This window comes from Delphinapterus leucas, chromosome 4 (assembly GCF_059928025.1).
Source record: "Delphinapterus leucas isolate spDelLeu-1000000601 "Yukka" chromosome 4, BTC_Dleu_Yukka2, whole genome shotgun sequence".
NCBI lineage: Eukaryota > Metazoa > Chordata > Mammalia > Artiodactyla > Monodontidae > Delphinapterus > Delphinapterus leucas.
The window spans coordinates 70,849,504-70,865,768 of NC_143132.1; the positions used below are offsets into that span (position 1 = coordinate 70,849,504).

The 16,265-nt window shown below is 33.8% G+C and overlaps 1 protein-coding gene across 6 annotated transcripts in view; it reads right to left on the reverse strand.

The window, feature by feature from the left end:
- ZNF148 (zinc finger protein 148) overlaps window positions 1-16,265 on the reverse strand; it is a 129,896-nt gene that overhangs the window by 86,709 nt on the left and 26,922 nt on the right. For 3 of the 6 annotated variants that reach the window (XM_022567762.2, XM_022567773.3, XM_089910613.1), the window contains exons 2-3: window positions 11,573-11,653; window positions 3,449-3,584 (exon numbers count right to left, since the gene is read on the reverse strand). The gene's annotated coding sequence lies outside the window, so the exon portion shown is untranslated. The remainder of the gene's footprint in view (window positions 1-3,448; window positions 3,585-11,572; window positions 11,654-16,265) is intronic. The other 3 variants (XM_022567795.2, XM_089910615.1, XM_089910614.1) reach the window with 1 other exon arrangement.

The following is a 16,265-nucleotide window of genomic DNA, read 5'->3' on the forward strand; positions in this document are numbered from 1 at the left end:
AAACCTTTACCAAGTTACTTTAGGAAAATCTCTCTTTCTTTTTCCTTTACTTTCCCATTTTCACTTGGAAATCAAAAAAATAATCCTAAATACGGCTGATAAATGTAGGAGCTATGCTAAAGATATACCTGTATCAAAGAAAAGAGGGCTGTAAGTTTTAAAGTGAAAACAGATTTGAAGGCTTGTGCCATAATCCTCTAATATTCTTGAAAGCACCTACTTTCCCCTTCAGAATGTACATGAATATTGATCTGCCACTTTATCACCTTTAATTGAATCTGCATTCAAGTGTGAAAAAATATATCTCACTTAAAGATACTGCTTTTCTGTTTTATTTACTGAGTTTGGCTGTAATATTATTTTCCATCAACATTTATTGAATAATGTAAAACTTCAACTAAATGAGTCAAAACAGATTATAGTTGGCAAGCTTAGGAACCTAAACATCATTCTTTTCTATAAAAAGAGTAATTTCCAACTCAAAGTCTTCTCCCAAATCAATACCCTGCCTTGTATCAGAACCCATTCAACCTATAAAGAAACTTCACTCACAGGCTAAAGAGAAGTACTCAAAGGAACCTGAAACAGATTTTAAAAAAAAAAAAAAGCTAGATTTCACAAATTACTTCTGATTCAAAGTATTTTCAACAAACTCCTTGCTGTCTGGAGGATGCCAGTTACATTAATTTGGATATTAATATTTCTAACCTATGTAGTCAGTGAGAAATTACACCTTACAAATATCAGCATTAGAAACACAAGTATCAATCAGCCTCAAGATCAAATTGGTATTACAAAGAAACCCATGATCAAAATGGATTTAACAATCTGCCATTTGTCATTCCTCAGAAGTTTTCTATTCCCTCTCATCCTTCAAAAGTATAGTTTTGATCTAAGCAAAAACTGCTTCATTTCTAATTTAGAAACAAAATCTAGCTCTTATCTAGGGATACTCTACACTCAGAAACCCCTTCAGATACACCTTTGTATAACTACCATTTTGCATCTATAAAGCATATTTTGTAAACTATGCCCTTTGACTTTTAATTGTTACTATTCAAAACATCCTAATAGGAGCATCATTTACAATAATGGCAACTAGACAAAAAGGCCTTTTTTATTAGTGCTAGCAACAATAAAAGATGTTTAATAAGAGAATTTACAGACTAAAATAAATCACTTTACACAATATGACAACTAAATAAAAACCTGTGATCGTTTTTTAACCACAGAAAAATAATTTATAAATATTTAAGCCAAAGTTAACAGGCATCTCTATATGCCCAATGCCCCGCTCAAATAAAGCAGAATCTAAGCATATTCTCCATTCCAAATACTCATCACCAGTCTTCTAAAACAATGTAACAACAAGAAATTAGTGGTATTTAGAAATGGTAAGACATCAAATTTATGGCAACTGTTTGTTGAGAAACAGCTATATTTTATCTTTAAAAGGAGAGGGAAAGGGAAAAGGTAAAAAAGATCCAAGCAAAACAGAACCCTACATTCTGCTAGATCTAGTTGTTTCATCCATCTCATTTTATGCCAATAGCAACAATTCAAACATTCGTATTAAAAATACTTACTCTATTAGGAAACTATAAATTTTCTACAGTTTTGTAAATTAAAAGAAACATTAAAAATACTTCTTAAACTTCCCTACACACTAAGCTATTTTTAATATGTACTATGTAATAACCAAGACTCATTTCAAAACAGAAAAGTGTTAACTATTTAAATCAAAATTTTAATTTTTAAACATTGGATAAATGCTCTCACTTCACAATACAAACCCTATTTGTGAAGTACAATAAAACTAAAAATGCATTCATCGCCTTCAATGCCAAAAACACCAAAAATGTCTTATAACCATTTTCTAATAAAGTTAAACCAATAGGCCTAATATAAATACTCGATACAAGTATACAAAATTTACCAAAACTAACTGTTATCTCAAGTCTCAAAAAAAAAAGGTACCTAGGTTAATATATGTTGATATTGACATAAAATATGATGGAAAACTGACAACTAATTTCCAACCCTTTAATAAATTCTCTAATAGAAACATACAATATTTGATACTTGTTTCAAAATACAGTATTTACAACAGACCAAGAACCATATAATGTAATTACAATGAAATATTTTTCATCTACAAAAATATAAGGTATATAATGTCTTTGGGAATAAGTTGTTCTGATGAGATCTAAACATTTAGAATAATAGATTTTTTAGAGTTAGAAGGAACCAGTTACACATCATTTAGCTTTATGTGTAGCTAAAAAGATCCTCTCACCCAAGCCCCTCCTCCTTGCCTTAAGACTCTAAAATGTTAAACAAACCATTTCAACCTAATGGCAGTGAAACAAAATGAGGAATTATCTCAAAAGTCACTTTTAACTTTTAAGACCTTATTCCACCTTATGACATCAAGACAGCAGTATTTAATCAAAGAACCATGATGACTATTCACAAAACTAAAATTGTCTCAGAACTCAAAACAATTTCCAAAGCACTGTCACAGGCCAAGAGTTAATATGTCTTAATATTTAAAACTTATATTTTAATGTTAGTCCAACTAGATAAATGGAAAGTAAATCTGACAAACCCTAATGTGACAGACAACTAGCTATCCCCCCAGATTCTGTTCTCTCCTTCTTGCCCAATAATAAAATATTAAGTAAGACACACAATGACCTAGGTAAGACTCATTTTCCAGCCTCCCATGCAGTTGGTTGTGGTCATGTAACAGTTAAAGCCAATGGGACATAAGCAGAAATGATATACACAACTCTCCTAAAAGGAAAAGAAATGTTCTTCCTTTTCCCTCTTTCTGTTGGCAGACATGATGGTAACCCTCTTGGACCACAAGATAGAATAACTAATACTTAATATAAATGATTATTAAAATTATCTACATGACTGCTTCCTTATATTAGCATAGGAAAACATACAATATGTACAAAGGTACAGTAACATATGCTTTTTCACATTTAAAAAATTATATGCCAAACACCATTAAATTTGATTAATAGGTCTAATTTTCCCACATATGAAAATAGTTTCCCTGGAAATCCTGGAAAATTTAATGTGGGTATGTATGCGTTTATGACAGGTGAGTGAAAAATGCAATAAACCCTGCTGAAGAAAAGGGTTAAAGAAGGAAAAACCTTCCCACTTAAATTTCACCTAAGATTACATAATAAGCTACACATATTTTCTTGGGCTAAACTTAAAACCCAAAGCTATATCATTACTCATCAATTTTCTCTTAACACTGTTTTCTCAAGAAAAAAATATTAAATCCCAAGTTTCTTCCAGATATAAATACTACAACATAAAGAAACTATTATACAAACTTAACATGAAATTCTAGCAGCCAAAAAAAAGGTTTCATATTTGAAAATTTTACTTATTCATGATTATGAAAAATAAGTACTGAAGTTACCTGAGACTAACGTAAAAATGAAGACTTCAAGGAAGGGAATGCTGTAGAGTTGAAAAAGAAATCATGGTTGAGTTTCTACCTTTCATAGGCTTCAGAGACCCTCAATACCACTTCAATCATTTATGCCATCCAATTCCTACAAAAAAAATAAAAATAAAACACAACAAACAAAACACATTACTTACTGAGACAAAAATACTGTACAAATATAACATGGACAAACTGGTATGCATAATGAAGTGAGCACTCTTTGTAAACAGTAAGCTATGCCTGAATAACCAGTGCAATGACTTCTTTTTAAATCTGAAACTGGGAAAATACGATAGTGATAAGTAATAACTGTGAAATAACCCTGGCCTTGTAAAGAATAATTTGCCTAGATCTGGAGTGTACAACTTCAGAGACATGGGATATTGAAGGAAATTCAGAAGGTTATAGACCTACACGTTTACAAAAGAGAAATCAGTGATTAAAAACTCACTTAATAACACTATTTTTATCTGCTTTGCAAAGGCTATGAAGTGAAGAGAGAAGCAAACACAATTCTAGGCCTTAAAAATAACAAACAGAACTAGTCCTGTACAGAATGTACATGTATTCACAGTAGGAAGGATTACAGTTGTAAAATCATACTAAATACCTACAGAAATATGATCACCAAGGTCATCTTTGACTAGAAAAGCTGACAAAAATGGGAATAATCATAGGGAGACTATGTTCCATACCCCAAAAAATTAAAATGAAAAACATAAGCTATACACAAGAAGAAAATTTCCTGTCAGTGAGTATTTCTGAACCCAGTAACAGACTAAAGAGTTTATGGAGTTTCCTACCATAGAGGTTTTTAAAAATACTACATTCCTACCTATTAAGAATAATTTGTATTTACTCCTCCACAGAAAGCTTGGAGACCAGATGATATGACACACCTTACGATTTTATATCAGTTTTTACAGTGGTGCAAAGGCAATAAGAATAGTCTTTCTCACCTAAAACATACCAGTAATAAGTCCATCTTTGTACTTCAGAAAGTATAATACATTCACTTTTTAAAACATTTCAACACTGTATCCATATTTTTTTAAAGTTTAAATTCTGATGGAACTATTTACCCCTCAGTATCCTTTCATTTCAGAATTTTCCTGCATATTCACACATGTCTACTTTTGCAGATGAACTCTTGCTCAAAAAAAAATTTTTTTTCACTAGGATTGTATCATATATAAATAAATAGCAAAATGACAACAGTAACAATAACCTGGGCAGGCAGGGAGGGAGTCACAATCTGAAATTACTCCAATATGTTATCTAAAATGCCCAGTTTTCAACAACAAATTATAAGGTGTACCAAAAAAAAGAAAGAAAGAAAGAAAAGAAAAATGTGACCCACATTAATGAAAAATAGCAATCACAACAAACAGTTTCTGAGCATCCCCAGATGTTGGTTTAAGCAAAGATTTCAAAACATCTATTATAGACATGTTAAAAAAGAACCCATCTTTAACTTTTTTTAATTATGAAAACAATCAACAGATAAGAAATTCTCAATAAGGGTACAGAATTTATGTAAAAGAACCACATGGAAATTCTGAAGTTGAAAAGTATAATAACTAAAACAAAAAATCTACTACAGGATTCAAGATGGCAGAAGAAAATAGATGACCTTGAAGATATATCAGTAGAAACTATCCAATCTGAAGAACAGTGAGGGAAAAAAATTGAAGAAAACTGAACAGAGCCTCAGAGAACAACTTATCAACATTTCTGGAGTTCCAGAGGAGAGAAAGGGCAGGGAAAATAATTTTTTTTAATAAAACACCACCAGAAAATTTTCCAAATTTGATTTTTTAGAAGAAATCAAATCTATGAGTCTTAGAAGTTCAATGAATCTCATGGAGAATAAAGAGACACACCTAGACACATCATAGCCAAACTGTTAAACACAAGGAGAAAATCATGCAAGCATAAAGAGAAAAATTACTCAGCATGTGCAGGGAACCACAATACGATTAACAGCTGACTTTCAATCAGAGACAACAGAGGCCAGAAGACAGTAGGATCACATTCTCAAAGTGCTGAAAGAAAAAACCTGTCAATCAAGAAGGCAACAAAACTACCCTTCAAAAATGAAGGCATAATAAACATAGTCTCAGATGAACAAAGACTGAGAGAATTTTTTGCAGACCTGTCATACAAGAAATACTAAGGGAAGTCCATCAAGTTGAAAGGAAATGACACCAGACTTAAATACACAGGAAGAAAAGAACACCAGGAATGGTAAATATGTGGGTTAAACTAAAAAACTCTATAAAATACATTTTTTTCATTTCTTCTCTTAACATCTTTAAAAAATATAAGAATCTATAAAGCAATGGTTATAACACTGTATTGCTGGGTTTGTAGCATATATGAATGTTTTATTTATTTATTTATTCATTCATTCATTCATTCATTCATTCATTTATTTATAAGTTGTGGCACAATAGAGGAAGGAGAAAATGGAGCTATACTGGAGCAAAGTTCCTGATACTGACTTAGTGTTAATATTAAGCAAACTGTTAAAATGTATAATGTAAACACCATAGCAATCACAAAGAAAAGATCTTAAATTATATTTAGAAAAGACATCAATAGAGTAATTAATATGGCACACTAAAAAACATTTAACACAAAAGAAGGCAGCAAAGGAAGCACAGAGAAACAAAAACCATAAGAGACATATATAAAACAAATGGCAAAATGGCAAATGTAAATCCAACCATGTCCATAATTAAATATGAATGTCTAAACAGCCCAATAGAAAGGCAGAGACTGCCAGGTTGGACAAAAACAAGATTCAACTATGTGCTGTCAACAAGAGACACACTTTACGGCTTCCCTGGTGGCGCAGTGGTTGAGAGTCCGCCTGATGATGCAGGGGACGTGGGTTCGTGCCCCGGTCTGGGAAGATCCCACATGCCGCGGAGCTGCTGGGCCCATGAGCCATGGCCGCTGAGCCTGTGCATCCGGAGCCTGTGCTCCGCAACGGGAGAGGCCACAACAGTGAGAGGCCCGCGTACCGCAAAAAAAACAAAAACAAAAAGGGGACACACTTTAAATTCAAGACAAAGTAAAAAGATGCGGAACAAGGATATATATACTATGGAAAGAGTAACCATAAAACAGATGGCACGGTTATATTAGTATTAGACAAAACAGACTTTAAGACAAATATTACTGGAGATGAAGAAAGATATTTCAAAATGACAGTCAATAAATTAGGAAAATATTATAATAATTATAAATCCTAAAATAATGAAGAGCCCTAAAAAATAAAACAATAACTAACATTATTAAAAAGAAAAATAGAAAATTCAACAATTAGCATTGGAGATTTCAATACCCCACTCTAAATAATTGACAGAATAACTATACAGCAAATTAACAAACAAATAGAAAACCTGAACCACACTCTCAACCAACTATACCTAGCTGGCATATAGAAAACTCCAGCAAACAACAGAATACATATTGTTGTCAGGTACACACTCTCCAGCACAGACCAAATGCTAGGCCATTAAACAAGTCTCATAAATGTAAAAGGACTGAAGTCATACAAAGTATGTTCTCCAACCATAACACAATTAAAGTAGATATCAACTAAGTTAGAAACTGGAAAATTCTCAAGTGTTTGGAAATTAAACTTCACAATTTTGAATAACATATGGGTCAAAAAAGAAATTAAAAGAAAGGAGATGTTAGAGAATATTTTTAACTGAATGAAAACAAAAACAAACACATCAAAATCAATGGGATGCAGCTCGAGCAGTACTTAAGAGGAATTATATAACTTTAAGTATAATGAAAAAAAGAGGAGTCTCAAATCAATGACATGAGCCTCCACTTTAATAAATCAGAAAAGGAGTAAACTAGGGGACTTCCCTGGTGGTCCAGTGGTAAAGAATCCACCTTCCAATATAGGGGACGTGGGTTCAATCCCTGGTCAGGGGAACTAGGTTCCCACATGCTGCAGGGCAGCTAAGCCCGTGTGCAACAACTACTGAGCTCGCACACCTCAACTGGAAAGCCCGCATGCAGCAAACTACAAAGCCCACACACTCTGGAGCCCACACGCCACAACTACAGAGCTCACATGTCCTGGAGCCTGCGTGCCACAACTAGAGAAGAGAAAAAACCTGCACACCACAACTAGAGAGAAGCCCGCGCACCACAAGGAAAGATCCCGCACGCCTCAACGAAGATCCCACACGCCTCAACAAAGATCCCACATGCTGCAACTAAGACTCAACGCGGCCATAAATAATTAATCAATTAATTAAAATATTTTTAAAAAGAAAAAGAGCAAACTAAACCCTAAAGCAAGCTGAAAAATATACTGAAAATTTAGAGCAAAAATAAATAAAATACAAAACAGGAAGATAGAGAATAACTTGTTTTTTTAAAAAAGATCCGAAAAATTTACAAACTTTTAGGAAGACTAACCAACAACAAAGAGAAAAAACACAAATTACCAAAATTAGGAATGAAAGAAGGGATATTACCACTGACCTCACAAAAATTAAAAGAATTATACGGGAAGGAATATATTATAAACAGATATATGCCAATAAATTAAACAACTTTTATGAAATTCCTAAAAAGACATATATTACTGACATATAAACTAATTAAAGAGGAAACAGAAAAATCTGAACATAACAAACTGAGTTAGTATTTAAAATCTTCCCACAAAGAAATGGCCTCACTGATGAATTCCATCAAATATTTAAGCGGGCAATACCAATCCTTCACAAACTCCTACACAAAACAGAGGAAGAGGGTACATTTTGCAACTCAATCTATAAAGCTAGAGTTTCTTTGATATAAAGACATGACATGAAAACTATACTCCAATGTCTCTCATAAACATAGATACAATATCCTTACAAAATGTTAGTAAACTGAATCTAGCAACAGATAAAAAAAAGGCATATATATACACCAAGACCAAGTAATATTTACCCCATGAAGGCAATGGTGGTTTAACATCTGAAAATCAATTAATGTAATACACCATATTAAGAGACTAAAGGACACAAACCACATGGTTATCTCAATAAACAAAGAAGAATTTGAAAAAATTCAACACTTACTCATGATAAAAAAATCTCAACAAACTAAGACTAGAAGAGAACTTCCTCAAACTGATAAAAGGTATCTACAAAAAAAAAAAAAAAACTAAAAACTAACATCATGCTTACTGGTTAAACACTGAATGCTTTCCTCCTAAAAATCAGGATGTCTATTTTCACCACTTCTATTCAAGATTGTACTAAAGGTTCTAGCTAGTAAAATAGAGCAGGCAAAATCAATCAACCAACCAACCAACCAAGCAATCAATCGATCAAGTAATGGCATCCAGATTAGAAAAAACGAAATAAAACTGTCTTCACTCTCTAGCAATGTGATCTTGTATGTAGAAATTTCCCAATGAATCCACAAAAAAGCTACGAGAACAAATAAACAAGTTCAGCAAGGCCACCGCCACTGAGAACTGATAAGTTCAGCAAGGGCACAAGATATTAGATCAATAAAGAAAAATCAATTATATTTCTATAGTGAAATGACAGCTTTATATCACATCTTCCGTGTTACAAATTTGAGCTGAGGGCTTCCCTAGTGGCACAGTGGTTAAGAATCCACCTGCCAATACAGGGGACACGGGTTCGAGCCCTGGTCCGGAAGATCCCACGTGCCATAGAGCAACTAAGCCTGTGTGACACAACTATTGAGCTTGCGCTCTAGAGCCCGCGAGCCACAATTACTGAAGCCTGTGCACCTAGAGCCCATGCTCCACAAGAGAAGCCACCGCAATGAGAAGCCCGCGCACCACAAAGAAGAGTAGCCCCCACTCACCGCAACTAGAGAATGCCCGTGTGCAGCAACAAAGACCCAATGCGGCCAAAAATAAATAAATAAAATAGATACATCATTAAAGAAATTAAAAATGTTTTAAAAAAAAATCTGAATTGATCCAAATTTTCTGTCCTATCCCTCAGTAGAGTTTTAAAAATTTTTTCAAGTAGATTTCTCCCAGGTATTTTATCTTTTTAGTTGTTACTGTGAATGTATACATCTTCTTCCTTTATTAGCCCTAATTCTACTATTTGTATTAAAAAATCTATGTATAACTGATTTTATAAGCAGTTCCTTTACTGAATTCTCAGTACAAAAAACAAGCAGGCAGATGAACTGAACTGATTTCAGGAACAGATCCCCTCCATGCAAAAAAAAAAAACCATGGAAATTCAGTATACAATAAATGTGGCATTTCAAATATGTAGAAAAGAAATGCATCATTCAATAACGGGAATGAGGACAAAGGGTAAGCCATCTGGAAAAAAGTAAAGCTGATCTCTACATTTATTGCTTATACCGAATATATTCAATATAAATCAAGATTTTAAACAATTTAAACCATAAAAAGTAATAGAAAACCCACATAACTTTTCAAGTTCACTGAATATAAAACTACCAAGCTAAAACTACCAATCATAAGAAACACAACTAATTTTGTCACTTAGAAAAAAACAATGCCAAACCATGACAAACCAACAATTCATGTCATTCAGAGATGTTATAATGTGGAGGGGAAAACGAGTCCTACAATCAGTGGGGGAGACCTTTTATTTTAAACCTTACACAGGAAACCCCACCCCCACCCCAGCCCTGAAGAAAAAGATCTCTAAATTCAATCATACAAAATTAAAACGTCAACAAGGCAAAAGTAAAATCAAAAGATAAGCAAAAACTGAGTAAAAACCATCTGCCTAACGCATGACCAAACAGATCACTGAAAACATATATATGGCCAATAATAATGGGGGAAAAAATGCTCAAACTCACAATGAAATTTTGAAAAGCAATACTAAACAACAAAAAACTGACAAATACTACAAGCTGACAGTAGCTAATATTATCAAAGAGATAAAGAGATTCCCATTTTCCCAGACTACTGATGTTGGGGCAATCTTTTTAGTTGGGCAATTCAACCACCAAATTACTAAATGTACACACTTTTTGACCCAACAATTTTTCCTTTAGGAATTTATACTACAAATATATTTTTAAATATGTGCAAAGATGTATCCAAGAATATTCACTATATTCCCATTTATTACTGCAAAAAAACAACCTAAATATCCATAAATAGGAAGCTAGTTAAAATAATTATGGTACATCCAAATATAGGAATACTACACAGAATGAAATAAGAGGAATGATATGCAAAGATACAGAAGCTAACAACAAAAAAGACATGCTGATAATAAACAACATGTATGGTGTGATCTCATTTTTATAAAAGTTATGTAAATATAGGTATACATATAAATTTCTGCATATATATGGAAAATGTCTATAATGATACACACACACACACAAATGTTAACAGTAAATGGGAATAAGAAAAGACTTTTTTAAATTTTTTACATTATAACATTCTCTACTGCATAAGTGTATATTCCTCTTATAATAAACCTGGGTAAGAAGTGAGAAGTGTTAAACGAAATCTTAAAATATGGCCACTAAAACTGCTAATATTTTCACACCTTCGCTTGAAAAGAATTCTCAAAACAAATAAAATTTATGAGAATCTTTGAATTTTTATGATCATTAATAATGACATGAGAATATGTGCCATTGACAAACATGTAAATACCCTGAAAACTGTGAAATACTTAATTTTCTTTCACTTTGTTTGAAAGATAAAAGCAAGGTCTAATATATGTACCAACATAGCCCAACAAGACAGGAGAGGATCATGGTTCCTCCTAAAATAAGGGAACCTGAGCCTAAAAAAGAGAAATGCAAGTAATCTTGTTAAGTGAGAAAAGATAATGGCCCTCATACAGAACTAATAACATTAATTCTTTCCAATGTATAGATGTTCATATCTGTATATAGTGATATCATGCTATGTATATGTAATATTCACGCTATATATAAGGAAGTATAAAAGAAAAAGGGAATGTCCAGTAAATGCAGAGTACTACCCAACAGCTATGATATGTGTGTTCATGTTCAAGTATATGGGCATCTATCACAGGAAAAAATTAGAGGTTGAGTAAAACAGGGTTGGATTACCTCTACAAAATAGGTCAGGCAAATGCCCATCCCGCCAGATCACTTGGCTGAATTTCCAAGCTGTTGATTCCTCCCTCTATCCTATAAAAGTACAAAAATACAGGTTATGTCCCCCCAAAAATCAGGATTAGACATATTCCTAAAGTCAGGTAAAACAGGTATATCAAAATGTGCTAAATCTGACAAAATTCTTTCCATGGTAGATACTATTGGATTAAATAAAATTACTTCACTTAGAACACTTAGTTCAACTGTAATGACCCATCAGTGCTGAATGATATCATGAAGAAAAGAAATGACCCAGACACTAACTGGACTTTTCAAATTTAACTTCTAGCTGAGGATTAGGATTTCTTTAAAATCAGGGTAATAAACTAGAATTATCATAAACAACTTAAAACAGGAAGGAAGGCACAAAATGTATTTCACTAAAATCATATGTTGATGTCCTCAATTACTCAAATAGTACTAGTTCCTGTTAAAATCCCAAAGTAACATTTCCCTGAGCTCAAAGTCTAATTATATTAAGAATATAGCTTTTGAAAATACAAAAATGTTTAAAAGTTTCAAGGCAAAGGTATTTAATAATGTTAAAATGGTCCATAAATATTTTTTTAATGTCTATAATCAATCTTTTAACAGAGACTAATACAGAAAATTAACACTCCATGTTGGTATTGCATTGATATCAGACATATATAATTTTCTTCCTGCAACTGGGATATGTTTTCCTGGTATATGAAATGGAGGTAATGAGGACTGAAAGCTGAAATTTTATTAGAAACAAAGAATAGGCCAAATATAACTTTTATTCAGAAATAAAAAAGCATTTTATATAATAGCCTAAACACATTTTTAGGGCTCAATAAATACCCTGCAAATAAATAAGCTATAAATATAACAGCAGGAAAATTAAAGAAACTCAATCTTCAGAAAATAACCAAGTATATTAATTCTAACCTGTGTTTACACAATTTTATCAAGGGATTACAAACATTACAGCATTTCTGGTAATTCAGCATTTTCTAGTCCTTAGCCAGTCAGTACCTTTGTTGCTAAACTAGTTATGAACAAAAAATCTATTTAAAATAATTTATTTCTACTAAGCTCTTAATTGCCTGCCTCAAAGTTTTGTTTCCAAGCATTCAAAAGAGCATATATGCCATTCCTCTCAATTACTTAAAACTACTTTTAAATATATTTTTTCTACAGTGTTAGTACCAAAAAGATAATAAAAGCCATAAAACTATATTATTGTGGTAGACACAAAAACAGGTAAAGTAAAATAAAACTGTATCTGCACTACACTGCTATCACCATTCTACATTATTTACTGTATTCAACTTTTAGAATTTCTAACACAGTTCACAGGAATAGAGTAAAGTTGAACAGAAATGGTAAAGTCTATATATGGGAAATAAAAATGTCTTTAGACTTAGCAACTTTGGTATTACATTATGAGTCTTTTAAAGTTGACTGGATTTATCTAGTCCACAATCAAAACATTATTACTTACGTCATCACATAATAATGGTAACATATACAGCTGGACAAACGTTTTTGAAATGTTAATATTCTGTTGAAAACATTTTCACAAAAAGCCTACTCACCTTGCATCACTTTTTATTGAAAGCTCTAAATTAAGGCTGTCACACATCAAAGACTATAACTAGGTATGTTAAAAGAGAAGGAAACAAAAATAGTGAAGAAGGAAAAAGTAGCATGCCTCACTCCCACATACACACATCCCCCAAATGTGCAAAATAATATAACCTGAAAGTCCAAATCTATAAACAGAAATTTTGGAATGTCTTTCCCATCACAACCTTTCCTCTACCATGGAAACCCACAATTCCCCCTAACTCACCTGCCACATAGTCTCTGTCTCTGGAAACCTAATTCATTTAGCATCATCTACCAATTTCACTTATCCTTCCAAGTCTCTGTTCCTCCTTCTCCTCTACCACCCCTCTCCACCAAAAATGGGGAAAAGAAAAGAATCTACCAGGCTGGAAACTAAGACCCTGTAAGTACAAAAAGAAAGGTATAAAGTTACTTGGGCAACCACCCAATGATCAGCTAAGATCTTCCTCTTTCCCTGCCCCACTTCCCCTACTTTAGGAGTAACTGAATATTCCTGCTTAGCAATTCCTCTAATTTAAGATTTTGCTGGCTAATTATTCCCTGATTATAATCACTTGTGCAGGGGCTTCCCTGGTGGCACAGTGGTTAAGAATCCGCCTGCCAATGCAGGGGACACAGGTTCGAGCCCTGGTCCGGGAAGATCCCACATGCCGCGGAGAAACTAAGCTCGTGCGCCACAACCACTGAGCCTGCGCTCTAGAGCCTGCGAGCCACAACTACTGAAGCCCATGCGCCTAGAGCCCGTGCTCTGCAACAAGACAAGCAACCACAATGAGAAGCCCACTCACCGCAACAAAGAGTAGCCCCTGCTCACCGCAACTAGAGAAAGCCCACGCACAACAACGAAGACCCAACGTAGCCAAAAATAAATAAATAAAATAAATTTATTTAAAAATAATAATAATAACCACTTGTGCAGGTATAATAATCAAATTAAGACAAAATACATATTAAGGAAAAAAATAAATGAAATATTTTTCAGGGACCGTTAGCTACTACCTGTCCATTATTTAGTTCTGATAGACTGGCAGGATTTCAATGTATTTACCAGCAGGTGGTCTGATCAATTATTCAGGCCAACATTTTTGTCATTAACTGAATCAACATTTTTGATCAACTGATATGTATACGCAACACTACCTAAGATTCCTAAGACATGCATAAATATATCATGGTCTCTGCCCAAAGGAGTTCATAATCTAGCAAGAATGGAAAACACAAGAAATAATGTTAGTTTTGATAATATAATGTGTTAAGCGCTATAACTGAAGTTTAAGCAATTTATCATAGGAAAATCAAAGCAGGGATCAATTAATTCTCCCTCTGTTACCTTTCCAAAAGAAAAGGAAGAAGTGACCTTTTAATGTTGGCTCCACATTTAAGAATAAAATGAATACCACATGCTTTGGACTTTGCTCAGTAGTGTTCCTAGGTCTTTGCAGATATTAACTAACTTAATACAAAAAACAAACTTATGAGGTTGGTGCTAATATTATTCACATTTCACAGAAGAAAAAACTGAAGGGTTAAGTAACTCACCAAAGGTTATAAAATTAGTAAGTGGCAGAACCAAAGTCTTTATAATGGTTTAGCAGGCTCTCCACAATCTACTGTGCTATCACCTCCTCCTCCTCATCACTACCATGGCTTTAAGAATCTGAGAGGAAAAATGCTTCAAGTCCTTTAGCATCTTTTAACTAGATCATATTTGAAAGTAATTACATAAGTTCTACTTTTACATTAGTTTTACTTTTGTGATTTAATAATGCTTTCTGAACGTTTTTTTTAAAAAAAAGACAAAGGTAAAGGAAAAAAGTTTGTTCCAGGCAAGAGATTTCTATGAATATGTTTAGAATTTCTACACAGTAACAAAGTAGACATATGTGTTCTTTTAATTTACACTACCTGCTGTGACAATTAAAGTTGTTAGAACTCACAGTGTACTTTTCATGACCAGATCTATCCTAAGGAGGAATGAAAGCTCCAAAAATTCAAACCACCCACCCCAGAAACTCCCCTAACCAGGTCTTTCTAGAACAATTTTCCATTTCTACCTTCACCAAAAATTAAGCCAAAATCTTAAAAATTTCACAACCAATGTAGTTAACCCACTCGGCTAAGAAAGAAAATCCTACAAAGGGGTAATCAAATAAATTCTTAAAAATGCTGGCCGTGGGCTTCCCTGGTGGCACAGTGGTTGGGAGTCTGCCTGCTGGTGCGGGGGACGTGGGTTCGATCCCTGGTCCGGGGGTATCCCACATGCCGCTGATCGACTGAGCCTGTGCACCACAGCTGCTGAGCCTGCGCTCTGGAGCCGCAAGCCGCGGCTGCTAGGCCCACATGCCACAACTAATGAAGCCCGCACACCTACAGCCCGTGCTCTGTGGCAAGGGAGGACATCGCGATCGGGGGCCTGTGGGCCGCAGCGAAGAGTGGCCCCCGCTCGCCGTAACTAGAGAAAGCCCGCATGCAGCAGCAAAGACCCAACGCAGCCAAAGATAAACAGATAAACTTAAAAAGTTTTTAAAAAACCCTTCACCATTAAAAAAAAAAAAAAATTGGCCAAAGTGAGTAAAATAAAGGCACCAACTGAAAATGTTCACCTGCCCTTGGCCTTTTCAAATCACCTAACCAGTAAACATGTGTCAAATAAGAAACCAACTCCCCACCCACGTTAGAAAACACAACAGTATAAGCATTTTTAGAAAATCCTTAGACTATAAACCACTAAAGAGACAAACCTAACCTTTAAATCCAAGCCACCTGTTGAGGAAAGACACCTTCCAAAAGCTAACCTTATCACAGAGGGGATGATAAACTATCAAGCAACTATGTAATCCTTCCCCAAATTCACCAATAGAAATTAGTTTTTAAGAATAGTAAATCACTAAACTCAAGGAAAAGCTGCTTTATTTTTACATGAATTTTTACTTGAATACATACCAATTTTGTAACTAATCATAAAATATTTTGCACTATGATGATCGAGATCACTCAGGTCAATTTTCAAATGATCTCCTCAAAAACATTACAAGCATGCTCTGATAAA